General features: G+C 48.8%; 1 protein-coding gene across 1 annotated transcript in view; it reads right to left on the bottom strand.

Annotated features, from left to right (window-relative positions):
• sorcs2 (sortilin-related VPS10 domain containing receptor 2) overlaps window positions 1-19,304 on the bottom strand; it is a gene marked incomplete at both ends in the record, with an annotated part of 265,843 nt that overhangs the window by 211,547 nt on the left and 34,992 nt on the right. The window lies entirely within an intron of this gene.

The following is a 19,304-nucleotide window of genomic DNA, read 5'->3' as shown; positions in this document are numbered from 1 at the left end:
GAGAGACAGAGACAGAGAGAGACAGAGAGAGAGATACAGCATTTGTCTTGTCATGTGGGTCGGCGTGCGATAATTCATTTCGTCTGGGAAATGTCTCACATAAAGAGCAGTGAAGGGTTTGACGGTGAACGTAATAGAGTAAAGTTGTGTGTGTGTGTGTGCGTGTGCGTGTGTGTGTGTGTGCGTGCGTGCGTGTGTGTGTGTGTGTGTGTGTGCGTGCGTGCGTGTGTGTGTGTGCTGGATCCATGGCACATTTTGCAGTATTAGCGCGTTGGCTTTCCATTGAGGAGGATTTGAAGTTGGCAAAGTGCTGAGCGGAAAGTTGTCTGTCCACTGACAGAGCTGAGATGGCTCTGGGTCCGGGCAGCTGTTCAACATCATTTCAAAGTGTTAAATGAACTGTGATGGGTTTGGTGCGGTGTGAACGCTGGCATGCGGGTTGATGTTACACTCTTAGTCAAATTAACACTGATTTGGCTGAGCGCGATAAAGTCTGATTACATATTGATTTCACAGGCTTTGAAGGGAGGCAGTGAAAATGGTCCAAATTAAAGATGTTGAATGTTGGTGTGAACTATTGGCGATCGGCAGTAGTGGTGGGAAGGTCGATCCTTTTGCGCTGACCAATAGTGGTCAATCAATTCAGAACGGCTTCATTTGATTCACCTTTGTCAAACTGGCCATCGCCCTAGCCACTCCCCCTACCCACCCCTCAAATCCCAACTCTCTAGCACCTTCCTATCCCTAGCTACGACCCCTTTTCCCTCCCCCCTCCCTTGCCCGCCTCCCACCACCCATATCCCCCTAGCCCAGGGGTGGGCAATTATTTTTCATGGGGGGCCACATGAGAAACCCAGATTGTTGCCGGGGGCCGAACAAATATTGTGATGCCGTAACCCATGGATGGGTAACTTTGATGATAGAGAGGGCCACAAAAAATGTCCTCGCTACCAGGTTTTGCTGAGGGCCGAACGGCGCCAGCGCAAAAAATTTGGTGCATTTGAAGCCAGGTTTAGAGGAATAACTCATTTTAAATTAACAGTTGTGATGTCATTATTCAGTCTTAACCACCAATATTTCATCCTTTTCTCACTCACTCCTATGTCACCACCTGCTCTCAGGGCTTGAAATTAACTTTTTTGACCACCTGGCTGCCAATATGGCTGCTAGATTTTAAAGTTACCAGCCAATTAGAATTTCCACTAGCCAAAATGTTTTTCTTGAAATAAATCAGAATATGAGTGGGTTAATTTAAGCATAAGTATCAGTAAGTGGCCCAGGATTCTCAAAGCCTGTGTTGAGGGTCACACGAACAAAAATGCAGTCTTGAAGCTAAATAAATCCAAAACCAATGAGTTAATTATTTAAATTTCTAATTCAATGTAGCCTTTTAGTCATAAAGATTATTGAAAGATATTCCATATTCCAGACTGAAATGCTATAACAGAAGTGGAGTATTGGCCAGAATGACATGAACATTTGGACACTTATTCAGCGGGTATCTTGCATGTTGCGTTCAGGTGCACTGTGTAAAAAAAAAAAAAAAAAAAAAATTGCAATTCCATCGTGGGCCACACCCATGTATGCCCTAGCCACTCCCCTACCCACCCCTCGAAGTGAGTGAGTGACTGACTGACTGACTGACGAACTGAGTGTCCTGACTTTGCCATTTTCTGACCCCGCGCCATGGGAAAAAACTGGAAAAAAGTTAAAGGCTGACTGGTCAATACACAGCATTGGTTACACAGGTAGGCTACACAGCTGAACTATTTGTTCAATCAAAACGACAGATTGTGGCTTCAGCAGCTGATCGAGCTGCTGATCCAAATGCGTAATGATGACAAAGAATGAATGAAGCAAGGAAAGTATAAAAGAAGGAAGGGACATTCTGTCAGTGACAACATTCACATTTTGCTTTGGTGCCACTTCTATTGAAGTGAATGGGGCGGCATGGCAAGTCCCACTACCCATCATATCTGTGTTGTTTCATCTTTGACTTTCTATCTATCTATCTATCTATCTATCTATCTATCTATCTATCTATCTATCTATCTATCTATCTATATATATCTATATATATATATATATATATATACAGTAATATCAGCACTCCATCAATCCAGGACCAGGAGAGTCTTTGCTTTGAGCATTACCCTCAGCTTGTTATCTCCTCTCTCACTCTCACTCTCTTTATCTTCTCACACTCTATCTTGTCACAGCGTTCTACTCAGATCTATAGATTTGGTTTCATGTGTGTGTGAGTGTGTGTGCGTGTGTGTGTGGGTGTGTGTGCGTGTGTGTGTGTGTGTGTGTGTATGTGTGCGCGTGTGTGTGTGAGTATGAGTCATGGTGAAAGCAGTTGTCTTGAAAATAGCAGATCTTCCAGATCGCTATGAAACAGATTTGCTGACAGAGACGGATGGAGAGGAAGAGAGAGATAATTCCTCCTCTCAGTATGGTTCAAAGTATTGTAGGTTTTTACCCACAGCTTTGGGCCATAGCCTACTGTACTTGATGAACAGCGATGGGAGCAAACGAGGGGATTGACAAAGGTATAAGACACGGGACAGAGACACGGGACGGAGACACGGGACAGAGAAAACCATGCTCAAAGGGTCACAGTAAAAGACTTTGCACACAGTCTGTTTTTTCGTCCGAATTTGACGCACGGGAAAAAAAAGAATACGACCTCATTTGTGTCAATCATCATTGACACACCGAGTCCGACAATTACGTCCGTCATTTAAGTTTTCGGACGAGGTTCGATTTTCTGCGTTTTTCCGCATCCATGAAAAGCGTTTTGACAGGTGTTTGACCACCCAGAGCCGCCGTAGTGTTGCTATTCACAATGAAAAATGGTGTCTGAGAAGTTAATTCACTTCGTCTCGCAGCACAAGCATTTTATGACAAAGCAGGAATACAGAGATTCGGATTAAAAGACAGAATGTGCCAGGTGATTGCAGACCAGCTTGGAATGCGGGACGCGGTGTGTGTGTGTGTGTGTGTGTGTGTGTGTGTATGGAGGGGCGCGGGGGGGGGGGGGAGAGAGAGAGTCACACAGACACACTGCCAGTTGTGGATCAATAGGATCACGGTAGTTTTCTTTTCGTTATGAAACTTCGCAACGAATATTGGATAATTAACGCATCGGACTCTGTGCAAGGTATCTGTGCGTGACGTGTTTTTTTCGGATGACGGATTAAAAAAAACGCAGCGAACAATTCGGACTCTGTGTGCAAGGACCTTAACAGAGAGAAAGATGGACAGCTCTGTGGTCTCCCTCTCTCTCATTGGGTCACGTGGCTCAAACGCACCTCAGACAGGGATCTATCACCTGTCAGCTTCTCCGCCAGCAAGTCAGCGGGAAGCCGCCGGCTAAAGACGCTGAGGCGGAGGAGGGCTTTGCTGGGTTCTGCTCGGTCGGGGGTCCGAGCTCGCGTTCGTCTTCCAATCGGCAGGAGGGGAGAGACAAAAGCACGGAGCTAAGAGGATTAACCCAAATCCTCACTGATTCCTCTGTTTCTGCCGGGTTAAAGAGGAAGCCCCGGTCGAGCCAAACATCCCAGCCAGCAGCCAAATAAGCATTACGCAATCTCTGCCCATTGTGTGGGCTTCTGGGCCTTTGTGTTTTTGTTTCCCTGAAAAGGGGCTTCTTGTTCCGGAGGAAAACACGAGCGATACGGGGCGCACTTAACGAGCGATACAGGCCCACCTAACGAGCGATACAGGGCCCAGCCTAACGAGCGATACAGGGCCCAGCCTAACGAGCGATACAGGGCCCAGCCTAACGAGCGATACAGGGCCCAGCCTAACGAGCGATACAGGGCCCAGCCTAACGAGCGATACAGGGCCCACCTAACGAGCGATACAGGGCCCACCTAACGAGCGATACAGGGCCCAGCCTAACGAGCGATACAGGGCCCAGCCTAACGAGCGATACAGGGCCCAGCCTAACGAGCGATACAGGGCCCAGCCTAACGAGCGATACAGGGCCCAGCCTAACGAGTGATACAGGGCCCACCTAACGAGCGATATGGGCCCCGCCTAACGAGCGATACAGGGCCCACCTAACGAGCGATATGGGCCCCGCCTAACGAGTGATACAGGGCCCACCTAACGAGCGATACAGGGCCCAGCCTAACGAGCGATACAGGGCCCACCTAACGAGCGATACAGGGCCCACCTAACGAGCGATACAGGGCCCACCTAACGAGCGATACAGGGCCCACCTAACGAGCGATACAGGGCCCACCTAACGCGCGATACAGGGCCCACCTAACGAGCGATACAGGGCCCACCTAACGAGCGATACAGGGCCCACCTAACGAGCGATACAGGGCCCACCTAACGAGCGATACAGGGCCCACCTAACGAGCGATACAGGGCCCACTTAACGAGCGATACAGGGCCCACTTAACGAGCGATACAGGGCCCGCCTAACGAGCGATACAGGGCCCACCTAACGAGCGATACAGGGCCCACCTAACGAGCGATACAGGGCCCACCTAACGAGCGATACAGGGCCCACCTAACGAGCGATACAGGGCCCACCTAACGAGCGATACAGGGCCCACCTAACGAGCGATACAGGGCCCACCTAACGAGTGATACAGGGCCCAGCCTAACGAGCGATACAGGGCCCACCTAACAAGCGATACAGGGCCCACCTAACGAGCGATACAGGGCCCACCTAACGAGCGATACGGGGCGCACTTAACGAGCGATACGGGCCCAGCCTAACGAGCGATACAGGGCCCGCCTAACGAGCGATACGGGGCGCACTTAACGAGCGATACGGGCCCAGCCTAACGAGCGATACAGGGCCCACCTAACGAGCGATACAGGGCCCACCTAACGAACGATACGGGGCGCACTTAACGAGCGATACGGGCCCAGCCTAACGAGCGATACAGGGCCCACCTAACGAGCGATACGGGGCGCACTTAACGAGCGATACAGGGCCCACCTAACGAGCGATACAGGGCCCACCTAACGAGCGATACAGGGCCCACCTAACGAGCGATACAGGGCCCACTTAACGAGCGATACAGGGCCCACTTAACGAGCGATACAGGGCCCACCTAACGAGTGATACAGGGCCCCGCCTAACGAGCGATACAGGGCCCACCTAACGAGCGATACAGGGCCCACCTAACGAGCGATACAGGGTCCACCTAAGGAGCGATATGGGCCCCGCCTACCGAGCGATACGAGCCCCGCCTAATGAGCGATACAGGGCCCACCTAATGCGCTTTCCCCAGATATCGCTGCTACATCCTTTATTCAATAAGTGATTCATGGAAAAGGAACATGAAATAAAGATGGATTGCCATGCCAGGCCTGTAGAGGCAGTGTAGGCCGGGGTTGACGACATCATCGCCTGACACATCTACCGCCCACATTTCCATCTGTACTCCAGCACCTTGACGACTCTCTCTCTCTCTCTCTCTCTCTCTCTCTTTCTCTCTCTCTCTCCCTCTCTCTCTCTTCCTCTCTCTCTCTTCCTCTCTCTCTCTCTCTCTCTCTCTCTCTCTCTCTCTCTCTTTCTCTCTCTCTTTCTCTCTCTCTCTCTCTCTCTCTCTCTCTCTCTCTCTCTCTCTCTTCCTCTCTCTCTCTTCCTCTCTCTCTCTCAAATGGCAAATGCCAAGAAAAAAGGGGAAAAAAAGGGATGTAACACGTGTCGCTGCGGGATGTTTCACACTTTCAGTGCATTCACACCTACTGGACACACACACACACACACACACACACACACATTACGTACACATCTAACCACACACAACACAACCCACATGTACACACAAAAGCGCATTTATAGACACCACCCACCACACATCACTATGAGACCTGCATAATACACACACCACACAAACACACAGACCCACACACCCACGGGACAACACACACACACACGCGCACGCACGTACATACACACACAGCTGAAATGTAACCATCAATGTAGAGCTGCAACGATTAATCGATTAGTCGATCGACCGAAAATTAATCAACAACTATTTTGATAATCGATTAATCGTTAAATTCTCTGATTCCAGCTTCTGAAATGTCAATATTTTCTGGTTTCTTTACTCCTGTATGACAGTAAACTGATATTATCTTTGAGTTGTGGACAAAACAAGACATTTGAGAGCATCATCTTGGGGCTTTGGGAAACAATGATCGTCATTTGCCACCATTTTCTGACATTTTATAGACCAAACAACTACGGTAATCGATTAATCGAGAAAATAATCGACAGATTAATCGATTATGAACATAATCGTTATTTGCAGCCCTACATGAATGCAGTCTGATCATGTACTGTAATCATCTCAGGTTCTCCAGCCAGCTAAGGCAGTCTGAGGCCAGGCAGCCCACGTCCTCCTCTCTGCCCATCCCTTCATCTGAGCTTCACGGATGCATATTCAGCAAAAAACTGCCATCTTAAAAAAGGGCTTTAGTGTAGTGTTGAGTCAGCATGTCGGGGCCTTTAGTCGTATGCTGCTACTATTTTCACACGGACACAACTGATTGTGTTTGCAGTGCAAACTGTCTCCAATCAAGTGTCATTTTCCTCATACTAATGGGGTAATGCCACTTGGCGGGGAAACGGTCGTGAGAAAGACATGGAATTTATCTCACAATGACTGATCTCTTTTGCTTGTTTTAAGGAAACCCCGATTTTTTAAGACTCAATACTTGAATGAGTTGGACGTTTTTTTTCTTGTACTAGGAAGAAAGCAGAGGGGGAAGGCGAGGAGGGAATCTCGCCAATGTAGCTTTAATTAAAACGCCATAAAAAAACAGTGTTCCTTAGCAGCCCTTCCTCGCCAACGAGGAAGGGCTGCTAAGAAACTCCGGCTAGATTAAACAAGGCCAAAGCACCCGCTCCAGTGCTTCTGGAGTCATCTTAGTCATTTTGTATAAGGTAGAGCGGTTTCTGCCTCCCTGGTGGGCTTCCGCGGTTTAGTTTGGCCGGGGGATAATGTTGTGCTGAAGTGAACGAGCATAGACTTCCTGGGCAAAGAAAAAAGAGAGAAAGAAAAAAGGCGATGGACCACCAGTCAAATATAATTAAATCTCCTGTCAGATTCAATTCCTATTTCCACGCTTTGTATTTACACAGCTGACGGCGTTTAAATGAACGTATTACACGCGGGATGCCACGGCCCGGACGGCGCCGGTGACGGTCGCCATGGTGACGGCGACAACTGGGCGCGCTTCCTCCAAAAAGGAGGAAGGGGGGGGGGGGGGGGGGGTTGTGGGCAGCGCCAAGGCCTCCTGGGAAACGGAGTTTGTGTGCAGTCAGTGTTTGGCTTGCTTCAGCCCCCTGGCCCGGTCAGCCACCTCTCCAGGCTTTCTGCCCAGACCTCACAGCCACCAGTGTGTGTGTGTGTGTGCATGTGTGTGTGTGTGTGTGGGGGGGGGGGGTGGTTGCTGGCAGGCTGGAAAGTCCAGGCGACCATCTTGAATGAAGTCCATGTGCGTGTTTCATGCGTGCGTGCGTGTTTTATTGAGATAGCCAGTGGTGACCGAGCCTGGCTGGATGGATGTTATTCCTCTCACTCTCTCACCTCCGCTCGGCAGTAGTGAAAATCCAACCGTGCGGTGGTGTGTGTGTGTGTGTGTGTGTGCGCGCGCGTGTGTGTGTGTGTGCCTCAAGGAGAGCGACAAGTGCAGCCTCAGGGGCTGAGGGGTGTGTGTGTTGGGGTGGGGGGGGGGGTCTTTGGTCATGCCCCCTCCCCCCCCCCCCACCTCCAAGCCCCTCATGCACCAGGCCAGCACTGCTCTACTCTCACACACAAGCGGCAGCATCCAGCTTGGAAAGATGAAGACAACGTGGAAGTGGCAAAAAAAAATGCAGTTCCTGGAATGGCCACTTGAGGCTGGCTGCGAAAGCGACTCATTCCCCATCGAGCCCCATGTTAAAATGCCCAACTTTACAGCAGAAATAAACATGTTTACAGCCTGGTACAAAAAAACAGTGTTGGTGTCTAAGCTAATTTCACCGTTCATGACAACTGTATGGGGGGTGAATTTGAATTAATTTGATTTATTACCTCAGTAAACACTTTCCTAATGTTTTTATGGTCTCAATCACTAGTTTCAAATCTTCTTCAATACAGCATGATGTTCATTTTCTTAATTTAGAGTAAAATAGACAAAACCCGAGGCTTCAAAACGAGTCCACAAACAATTGGGTGAGGTCACGTGGCTACGTCAGTCTATACTCTAGTCTAGTCTATACTCTCACACAGACTCTCCTCCACACTCACACCTCGGTCAGCTTTTCTCCCACACCTTCTCGAAGGACCAGTAGCTCCATGGGATACTGGTCGAGGGGCCCTCAGCCTCGGCCCATGGCCCCCCGTACGGGACACATGGCATGGCCGTCCTCCCGTCTGCTGTCTGTCCCCCATCACAAAAGATCTCTGGATCTGAACCATCGATAGACGAGAGTTCTGTTCGATGCCACATGCCAAAGGCCACCTCTCTGGCAGGGAGAACTCCTGGCTCAAATTATATAAGGATGCTCTCAACAGCACTGTCACGGTCAGATGGCCGACGTGTTAACTGGAACAGAAACAGCAGTTACTGTTCCAACGACTCGGGGGACTGAGCTGGCTTCTGCTCAAGAACCTGCATAGTCCACATTCCAAAGGGGTGTTTTCAAACTAGTCCATTTGCTTTGGTCAGAATCAGGGGAAGAGATGCCTCATTGCTTGGTTTGGTTCGGTTCCGCACAATGACAAGCGGACCATAATATGTGGGAATGGTTATTTCCTGCATTGGTCGGAAATCTGGTGCAGGAGCCGGGAGAGGCCTTTCTTCCAGGGTGAAACTCCTCGTGAAGATGGGATTCACAGCTTGTTTAACCCAGGATGCAGGGTGCTTCCTGTAGGGATTCACAGCTTGTTTAACCCAGGATGCAGGGTGCTTCCTGCAGGGATTCACAGCTTGTTTAACCCAGGATGCAGGGTGCTTCCTGCAGGGATTCACAGCTTGTTTAACCCAGGATGCAGGGTGCTTCCTGTAGGGATTCACAGCTTGTTTAACCCAGGATGCAGGGTGCTTCCTGTAGGGATTCCCAGCTTGTTTAACCCAGGATGCAGGGTGCTTCCTGTAGGGATTCCCAGCTTGTTTAACCCAGGATGCAGGGTGCTTCCTGCAGGAATTCACAGCTTGTTTAACCCAGGATGCAGGGTGCTTCCTGTAGGGATTCACAGCTTGTTTAACCCAGGATGCAGGGTGCTTCCTGTAGGGATTCCCAGCTTGTTTAACCCAGGATGCAGGGTGCTTCCTGTAGGGATTCCCAGCTTGTTTAACCCAGGATGCAGGGTGCTTCCTGCAGGAATTCACAGCTTGTTTAACCCAGGGTGCAGGGTGCTTCCTGCAGGAATTCACAGCTTGTTTAACCCAGGGTGCAGGGTGCTTCCTGCAGGAATTCACAGCTTGTTTAACCCAGGATGCAGGGTGCTTCCTGCAGGGATTCACAGCTTGTTTAACCCAGGATGCAGGGTGCTTCCTGCAGGAATTCACAGCTTGTTTAACCCAGGGTGCAGGGTGCTTCCTGCAGGAATTCACAGCTTGTTTAACCCAGGATGCAGGGTGCTTCCTGCAGGGATTCACAGCTTGTTTAACCCAGGATGCAGGGTGCTTCCTGTAGGGATTCCCAGCTTGTTTAACCCAGGGTGCAGGGTGCTTCCTGCAGGAATTCACAGCTTGTTTAACCCAGGATGCAGGGGGCTTCCTGCAGGGATTCACAGCTCGTTTAACCCAGGATGCAGGGTGCTTCCTGCAGGAATTCACAGCTTGTTTAACCCAGGATGCAGGGGGCTTCCTGCAGGGATTCACAGCTTGTTTAACCCAGGATGCAGGGTGCTTCCTGCAGGGATTCACAGCTTGTTTAACCCAGGACGCAGGGTGCTTCCTGCAGGGATTCACAGCTTGTTTAACCCAGGATGCAGGGTGCTGCCTGCAGGGATTCCCAGCTTGTTTAACCCAGGATGCAGGGGGCTTCCTGCAGGGATTCACAGCTTGTTTAACCCAGGATGCAGGGTGTTTCCTGTAGGGATTCCCAGCTTGTTTAACCCAGGATGCAGGGTGCTTCCTGTAGGGATTCCCAGCTTGTTTAACCCAGGATGCAGGGTGCTTCCTGTAGGGATTCACAGCTTGTTTAACCCAGGACGCAGGGTGCTTCCTGCAGGGATTCCCAGCTTGTTTAACCCAGGATGCAGGGTGCTTCCTGCAGGGATTCACAGCTTGTTTAACCCAGGATGCAGGGTGCTTCCTGCAGGGATTCACAGCTTGTTTAACCCAGGATGCAGGGTGCTTCCTGCAGGGATTCACAGCTTGTTTAACCCAGGACGCAGGGTGCTTTCCTGTAGTTGGGTGGGAGTCACATCGGATCGTGTTCTCACATCAAGGAAGCAACCCAACCACAGGGTTGAGAGGGGGAAGCCAGGCCAAGGTTCGAAACGCTACTCCAACTATATTTGAAAGCCACGTCAAAGCCTATCAGTGGCTCCACTCTGGACCATAAGCGCCCTTCTAGATTTTTGGATATTTTTCTGACATCATTTTCTCCCCAATTGTACTTGGCCAATTCCCCCTCCCAATCGTTGCTCCACCCCCTCTGCCGATCTGGGGAGAGTTGTAGACTAGCACGTGCTTCCTCCGATACCTGTGCACTCGCCAGCCGCTTCTTTTCACCTGACAGCGAGGGGTTTCACCAGCAGAACGTAGCATGTGGGAGGAGCACACTATTCCCCCCAGTTCACCTCCCCTCAGAACCGACCAGAGGAGGCACTAGTGCAGCGACCAGGACACATAGCCATAAGGGCCAATTGTGCCTGTATGGACACCCGACCAAGCCACGGGGGCTCGACGGGGGCTCGAACCTGCGACCCTCGTGTTGGTAGGCAGGGAATCTACCGCTGCCCTACCCGGATGCCCTAACTCCCCATACCCCCTAACCCCATATTTTCTTCTTAACTGTCACATTCTCAGAAATCCTCGCATTTCGTTATAAATGCTGCCATCTCTTCACCCATTAAAGTTGTCGAAATGTCAGTAAAAGTGATTCTCTTTCTTCTCCTCTTCACAAACAGCAAATAAAAACCCAGAACTCATCAACCAATCAGAAAACTCCTCCGTGGCTCCACCACCATGACCCCGACTTCAGCCTCATAATCTCATAGGAGGGTCCCAGTGCGCGTCGCTTAACGACGTCGTTAACACGATATTGGCCATTGTTTCATGGTAATTATCCATGGTGTGTTATTGAAAAGCTCATTGTTGGGCGAGCTCATAAATAACGCGGCAATAAGACTTTATGAAGAGCTTTATGAAGAGCTCTCTGTGACCACTAAAGTGTTACTGATGATGGAGCGATGGAGATTGCCAAGTCTATTCAGAAACCAGAGTTGGCAGGCTGGTAGGTTGGTGTGTGTGTGTGTGTGTGTGTGTGTGTGTGTGTGTGTGTGTGTGTGTGTGTGAGAGAGAGACACCCTCAGTTCACTTCCAAACTCTCTCTCTCTCTCTCTATCAAAAGCCCCGCTACCAAAAATGTTGGATACGCATGCTGCCTTCAAGTGGTCCTCAGAAGCTCCTACTTCTGGGCGCCAACTTCCGGAGGCCTAAATATAAAGAAACACGCGGTGAATTCACTTTGCTTTTGGTCAGAAAAATAGCAAAGTGGATCCATGTAAGAAACGTACAGGTAGGTGTTGTAACAAACGTACAGGTAGGTGTTGTTTTGTTTGAGAAATTAAACAGCTAGTTGTTGCTGCAGCAACAGAATCCCATCAGAATTGCCTACAGTAAGCCTGTGACTGCATGCTCAGCAAAAAAGAACAAGAAAAAAAGAAGAGAAACTTCTTCCAATGTCTGCCTTTAAAGATGCCATCTCACATTGTCACTGATTCCTGCAACAGTTTTTCTACCATGTCATAGCCCCATAGCACTCTATCACCATGTAATATCCCCATAGCACTTTTTAAGGGTTTCTTCTCCATATCTCCATTCTTCACTGTTGTTTGCTTGCCTGTGTTTTCTTGTGCCTAAGATGAGTTGTTTTTATTTTCTGGCCCATCTCTCATTCTTCCCTTTAACACTTTCAGTGCCACGGCCCTTGGGCAAAAGGTTGCTTGCTGTGCCACATAGGCCGCAATGCATTTTAAAACAGTCATATAATTTTTTTAATAATTACTATGTAAACACTGAACACGCACAAATAACGATGAGACTCTCTTCTATCACCTGCAAAAAAAAGTTTATTGATCCCATTTTCCGTTCTTTAGTTATGAGCCGGGTCTGTCTGGGTGAAGTGTATGCTGCTCTGCTGCTCTCCGTGCTCCCCCCCCCCCCCCCCCCTCAACTGCACACGCCTCCTGGGTGTGTCTTATGTGTCTGGTGGCTCTCAGTCTCTGCTGAGTTTGCTGCGCACACACAGTGAATGGTGCGCGACATTCAGCTTTTTGGTTCCGCGTGTGTTTGTCACGGGCTGGCATGCTTCCAGTTCGGAATAATAATGCTGATTATGTGAATGTGCTGTTGCAGCGTACATGGAAGTGCTCAGTTGTGACAGCGGATGCTGCTGCTGGGGGCACAGCTGGCGTTGTGCTCGTTTATGGAGGCATGTCGATGCATACGGACGGATGCGATGCGATTTCCTCATTTTCCACAGTGACTATTTCTGTGTGTTTGGCTCCTTTTTCTCTGATCAGGAGAGTGCTGTCGCCACCTAATGGGTTTGTAAAATAGGTTATCGACCTCCAATAGCTACAATATTGTTAGAGGCGACGTAAGAAGCTTAGATCGACACCCCCCCGTCAAAAAAACAATTTGGAGTTATGACGCCATTTGGCGTCGCTGGCACTGTACGGTAAATTTCTAATGACGCCATATGGCGTCGCTGGCACTGAACGTGTTAAGTGGCTATTCTTGCTTGCCAGGCTGCCATTGTGAATAAGAATGTGTTCTTAATGACTTGCCTGGTGAAATAAAAGGTGAAATGGGGGGAGGGGGGGTGATTTGATATTTCCCACAGCACTTGAAGGCAGCGTCACCCTGTGGAGGCGACAGCAGTAAAAATCTGCTTAGTGATGTCACTGCTGTGTGGACATGAGGTTGGGTTGGCCGGCTATTAGCAGTCCAGCTCAATAGCCTGTTCTAACAGATGATGATCACACACACACACACACACACACACACACACACACACACACACACACACACACACACACACACACACACACACACACACACACACACACACACACACACAACAACACACACACACACACACACACAACAACACACACACACACACACACACACACACACACACACACACACACACACACACTTCCTTGGTGAGGGAAAATGACGAAAGTGGTGGTGGTCAGCTGTGTGTGTGTTCATGTTTTCTATCCAGAATAGTTGATATAAGTAGGTATGCATCCCCAACACCTTCCCTCCTGGCTACGCATGTTGACTGCAAACAACCCCCCAGCACAACAGACACACACACACACACACACACACACGCACACACACACGCACACACACACAATTTGCTAACAGTGTGAGGGAGAGCGAACGTGCGGCAGGTACCAACTAGAGGATTAGTCCTATTTTCCTCTTGTTCCTAACACAGAGGCCCTGGCCACATTTGTGTGTGTGTGTGTGTGTGTGTGTGTGTGTGTGTGTGTGTGTGTGTGTGTGTGTGTGTGCATGCGTACCTGCATGTGTGTGTGTGTGTGTGTGTGTGTGCGCGCACAGTCCCAATAACTTCTCCCTACACAGCGGTTGCTTGTGCACACAGGCGTTACTCACTGATTAAGCAGGAAACTTTGCTTTCCTCTTCCTTACAGTATTAGAGGCAATGCATTTTGCCAGGGATCATTGAAGTGGGCGGGATCAAACACTGGACAGACAGACTACCGTAATTTCCGCACTATAAGCCGCACCGGAGTATAAGCCGCAGCAGCAAAATTGCCTGTTTGTTACATATATAAGCCGCACCGGACTATAAGCCGCAGGTGTTTTAATGTTTTTATTTTTTATTTTTTTTATTGTGTTTTAATGTTTAATTACCATATGTAAGGGTTCATGCACAGAGGGGATTGTCGGGAAAGAGATGGCTGTTTGAGGAAGCTCCCATTTATTAACATTTCAACAAAACAACATAACACAACACCACCTGTGTTTTTTTTTACAGTGCACACAGTGTCCGCGGTGTGGTGAAAAGAGGGCAAGAGAGGAAATTAAAACAGAAGTGGATTTATAGTTAGAAAGAGTGCTAAAAAAGAGAGAATTCCGTTTTTTTTTTTTTTTTTTTGGAAAAAATCCATAGATAAGCCGCACCGTTATATAAGCCGCAGGGCCAAAAAACGGGGAAAAAGCCGCGGCTTATAGTCCGAAATTTATGGTAGTCAGAAAGAAGAAGACCAACAGTAGAAAATGAAGCACACTGAATGAACCGTACAATTGGACACAACTGTGCTATGCTGACGATGCCATTTTCGCCCCTTCTTGTCAGCGAGAATATGAGATGTTGTTCTTATGCTGCATTCCAGACAACCCGGAGGTCAGAATTTCCCGGTTGAAATGTTTTATTTCTGACCTCGAAGCATTCCAGGTGCACAAAACTGTTGTGTGTTGGTCAGACAACTGATTCTCTGTGAAGTCGGGGTCGATTTGTTTTTCTTGGAGTTTACAAGTAGGAACTCCAACTTTGAGTTGCGTTCCAGTATACTTTTTCTAGTCGGCCGGGAAATCCCCCGACTTCCGAGTTGTTCTGGAACGTAGAATTAGTGTGCAATTAACATTTCACCTCCCTCTTCCATCTAGGGCTGGGCGATGTGGACAAAATCAAATATCAATATTTTTTAATCAAACACCTTGATATCACGACAATATTGTAGGGATGGCTATTGGTGCTCCCACAAAATATTTACAGAATTCGATTTTTGATAACTAATCATGTGGATATAATGACTAAGTGGGTAAAGGCAAATAATAGAACAGCTAGAATCAGTCTGGTAAGTTTAGAAAATGACATCACTTAAAACCAGGAAAAGACAACACATGCCATATCACCATATCCAAAATCTAAGACGATATCTAGTCTCAATCAATCAATCAATCAATCAAATATTTATATAGCACCAAATCATAAGAGTTATCTCAAGGCGCTCACATCACGATATTGATATACAGTAATATTCATATTGCCCAGCCCTACCTCTATCTCCCTCCCTGTCTGTCTCCACAGTGCCACAGCATGGCAGTAAAGTGGCTGCTAAGAAGCTGAACACTCCTCCACTCCTGTATACATATTTGTATATATTGCATATTGGACTGCACTTGCAATGTTGTGATTGTGTTTTTGTTGTTTTTCCTATTTCTTTATCTCTGAATATTGACATGACCGCTACGCTGCATACAGACACTAAGACAAATTCCTCATTGTGTAATGTTGTATACTGTGGCAATAAGAGTGATTCTGATTGTGAAGAGGTGAAAACGTCTTAATTAATGTGCGCTAATGAAAAAGCCCATTCTTCTTCTCGTTTGCAGTCTCTCATCTTTCACTCGAGGCTTTTCATCAGTCTGTGATTTGGCCCGTCTATTCTCTCTCCGCCATTTTCAGTTTTATCTGTTGCCACATACTTCGATTTTCTCTATGTGAGAAATGTGTAGGCTGTTTTGGCTGGTGAATGCATAGACAGCTTCGGTTTGTTATTCTGGTTGTGTGTGTGTGTGTGTGTGTGTGTGTGTGTGTGTGTGTGTGTGTGTGTGTGTGTGTGTGAGCACATGCATGCGTGAGTGTGTGTGTGTGTGTGTGAGTGTGTGTGTGTGTGTGTGTGTGTGTGTGTGTGTGTGTGTGTGTGTGTGTGTGTGTGTGTGTGTGTGTGTGTGTGTGTGTGTGTGTGTGTGTCTGTGTGTAAGCATGGAAGAGAGTAAGAGAGAATAATGAGAGAGTATCAATCTAGCCTACTGTAAGTACAGACAGCAGCAGGCACAAACTGAGAACTCTATGCAGAAGTGCCAAAAACCGCATATCCTCAAATGGCCACTTGAGGCTGCCTCCAAAAGCGAGTAAATCCCCATGGAGCAGCCTGGTTATACAGCCTGGCTCAAAAAACGCCTTTGGTCTCTATAGCTAATTTCCCCCTTCATGACAACTGGAGGCTGGGGTGGGTTTTTATAGAACTCACTCGTTAACACTTTGAGTGCCACGGCCCTTGGGCAAAAGGTGCTGTACTGTGCCACATAGGCCGCAATGCATTTTAAAACAGTCATATAATTTCTTTAATAATTACTATGTAAACACTGAACACGCACAAATAACGATGAGACTCTCTTCTATCACCTGCAAAAAAAAGTTTATTGATCCCATTTTCCGTTCTTTAGTTATGAGCCGGAGAAGATAGCTTGATTAGACCAAAAACAGCCCTTTTTTTCTACGAGCTGAGATAATGACCGTTTTGTGAAAGGAAGCATTTCAAGCACATCATTGACTCATTGCTAATATTTTCTGATGTAATGCTGCAGCTGCCTGGGTCTGTTGTAGGCTGTAGTGTCCTGCGTGCCCCACCTCCCCCCCTCCCCCCCCCCCCCCCCCCCCCCGTTGTGGGAGGAGTATCTCTCTGCTCTGCTCTGCTGTGAGTGCGTTTGCTCTCTGCGTGTGCTCAGCAGTGAAAAGTCCGCTCCGCTAGATCCAGCTTTTTTACACCCGCGTGTATGTCACCATGCTTCCAGTTGAGAACTCCACGGCTGATCATGCGAATGGGTTTGTTGTAGCGGACACGAGGTGCTCAATTGTGACAGCAGATTGGCTGCTGCAGGGGCACAGCTACGTTATGCTTCAATGAAGCAGCTGCATACGGACGGATGCGATGCGATTTCCTCTTCCCAAACGACTTCTTCTGTGTGTTTTACTCTATGGTTTTACTCCACTTTCTCTCATCTGGAGTGCGCTGTCGCCACCTAAGGGTTCTGTAAAATAGGTTAGACACATTCAATAGCTATCATATTGTAAGAGGCGATGTAAGAGGCATAGATCGACACCCCCCCGTCAAAAAAACAATTTCGAGTTACTGACGCCATTTGGCGTCGCTGGCAGCCTACGGTAAATTTCTAATGACGCCATATGGCGTCGCTGGCACTCAATGTGTTAAGAAGTCAGATTGTGTAGCAGTGAATGGGAAAATGACCCTACTTCTTACTTGATTTACAGTATGACCCCACAATAGCTGGTGGCGCTGGCAAAAAACAAACAAACAAAACAAAAAAACAAGATGGCGCCGGTCAAAATGGAGTTGTTGTGGCAGTGGCAGCACTGCCCGTGCAGCACTCTGCAGTCAGTGTGATGTGTGGTCCAGGAGTTGTTGTGGCAGCACTGCCCGTGCAGCACTCTGCAGTCAGTGTGATGTGTGGTCCAGGAGTTGTTGTGGCAGCACTGCCCGCGTGCAGCACTCTGCAGTCAGTGTGATGTGTGGTCCAGGAGTTGTTGTGGCAGCACTGCCCGTGCAGCACTCTGCAGTCAGTGTGATGTGTGGTCCAGGAGTTGTTGTGGCAGCACTGCCCGTGCAGCACTCTGCAGTCAGTGTGATGTGTGGTCCAGGAGTTGTTGTGGCAGCACTGCCCGCGTGCAGCACTCTGCAGTCAGTGTGATGTGTGGTACAGGAGTTGTTGTGGCAGCACTGCCCCCGTGCAGCACTCTGCAGTCAGTGTGATGTGTGGTCCAGGAGTTGCACTGCCCACGTGCAGCACTCTGCAGTCAGTGTGATGTGTGGTACAGGAGTTGTTGTGGCAGCACTGCCCCCGTGCAGCACTCTGCAGTCAGTGTGATGTGTGGTACAGGAGTTGTTGTGGCAGCACTGCCCCCGTGCAGCACTCTGCAGTCAGTGTGATGTGTGGTCCAGGAGTTGTTGTGGCAGCACTGCCCGCGTGCAGCACTCTGCAGTCAGTGTGATGTGCGGTCCAGGAGTTGTTGTGGCAGCACTGCCCGCGTGCAGCACTCTGCAGTCAGTGTGATGTGTGGTCCAGGAGTTGCAGCGTCCTTTCAGAAAGTCGTTTTCTTTTACGAGGGCTGTGAAATTGGGATGAAGGTAAGAGGGAGCGGAGGGAGAGAGATAGGGTGTGTGTGTGTGTGTGTGTGTGTGTGCGTGTGCGTTTGTGTGTGAAGGAGAGAGAGAGGGCGAGCGAGATAGAGGGAGAGTCTCCAGCTATCAAATCTCTGCCAAGTATTGTTTCCTGTGGGTACTTTCACAGTTTAGCCAGAAGCTAATCCTGAACTCTCTCTCTCCCCTCTCTCTCTCCCTCTCTCTCTCCCCCCTCTCCCCTCTCTCTCTCTCTCTCCCCTCTCTCTCTCCCTCTCTCTCTCCCCCCTCTCTCTCCCTCTCTCTCCCTCTCTCTCTCTCTAAAGTCAGCTGTGTGTAGTTTTGGATCTGTGTCCCTTGTTGCAGGAAGAATGTTTGAGGAAATGGAAACGTCTTCCAGATGGCCCGGCACATGGGCCTGGTGTGAAAATGATCTTCGCACACACACACACACACACACGCACGCACGCACGCACGCACGCACGCACGCACGCACGCACGCACGCACGCACACACACACACACACACACACACACACACACACACACATGCACACACACACACACACACAGACACAGACACACACACACACACACACACAGGCGCACACACACACGCACGCACACGCACATGCCTGCACACTTGGCGTATAGTACATTAACAGCACATAGGGGTGGAAAATAAATCAATATCAATTATAGCCGCAATAAAATATGCCTCAATAACAAATTTATTTTTTAATACATTTCTGATATTTCTAATACATTATTTAGAGTATCAGTTACTGATTGTGCAGTGCGTTCAAGCAGAATGCAATAGACTTAGCATAAATGGGTGTTCTTGGCCGTTTTTTGCCATGGCCTAACAGTGTTAACACACTAATTGACCAATATCCTACAGTAATTATCCTATCAACAGATATAAAGAAGTTTTGAGACACGGAAGTGATGCGCTAGCTAGCTGTATCCAGCTGTCAGCCGCCGATTGGCTCATTGTTCATCCACCAATCACAGCCATTCTCACAATATGGCGGTCCGTTTAAATACTGATCTTTGCTCCACCTATGCTGCTTCACACCGCTGCTGCGGGCAATTGCTTTGCCTCCACCACCCCAGCCTCCACCTTTCTAGCTCAGAGTCTGCATGGCTCAAAAAGTTGAACATGTATTCCATGTCTTGCTTAGGCTCCCTCTGT

This window comes from Poromitra crassiceps (assembly GCF_964638095.1).
Source record: "Poromitra crassiceps genome assembly, chromosome: 7".
Lineage (NCBI taxonomy): Eukaryota > Metazoa > Chordata > Actinopteri > Beryciformes > Melamphaidae > Poromitra > Poromitra crassiceps.
Note: the sequence above shows the minus strand (reverse complement) of the source record. Positions and strands in the feature narration are given on the sequence as shown.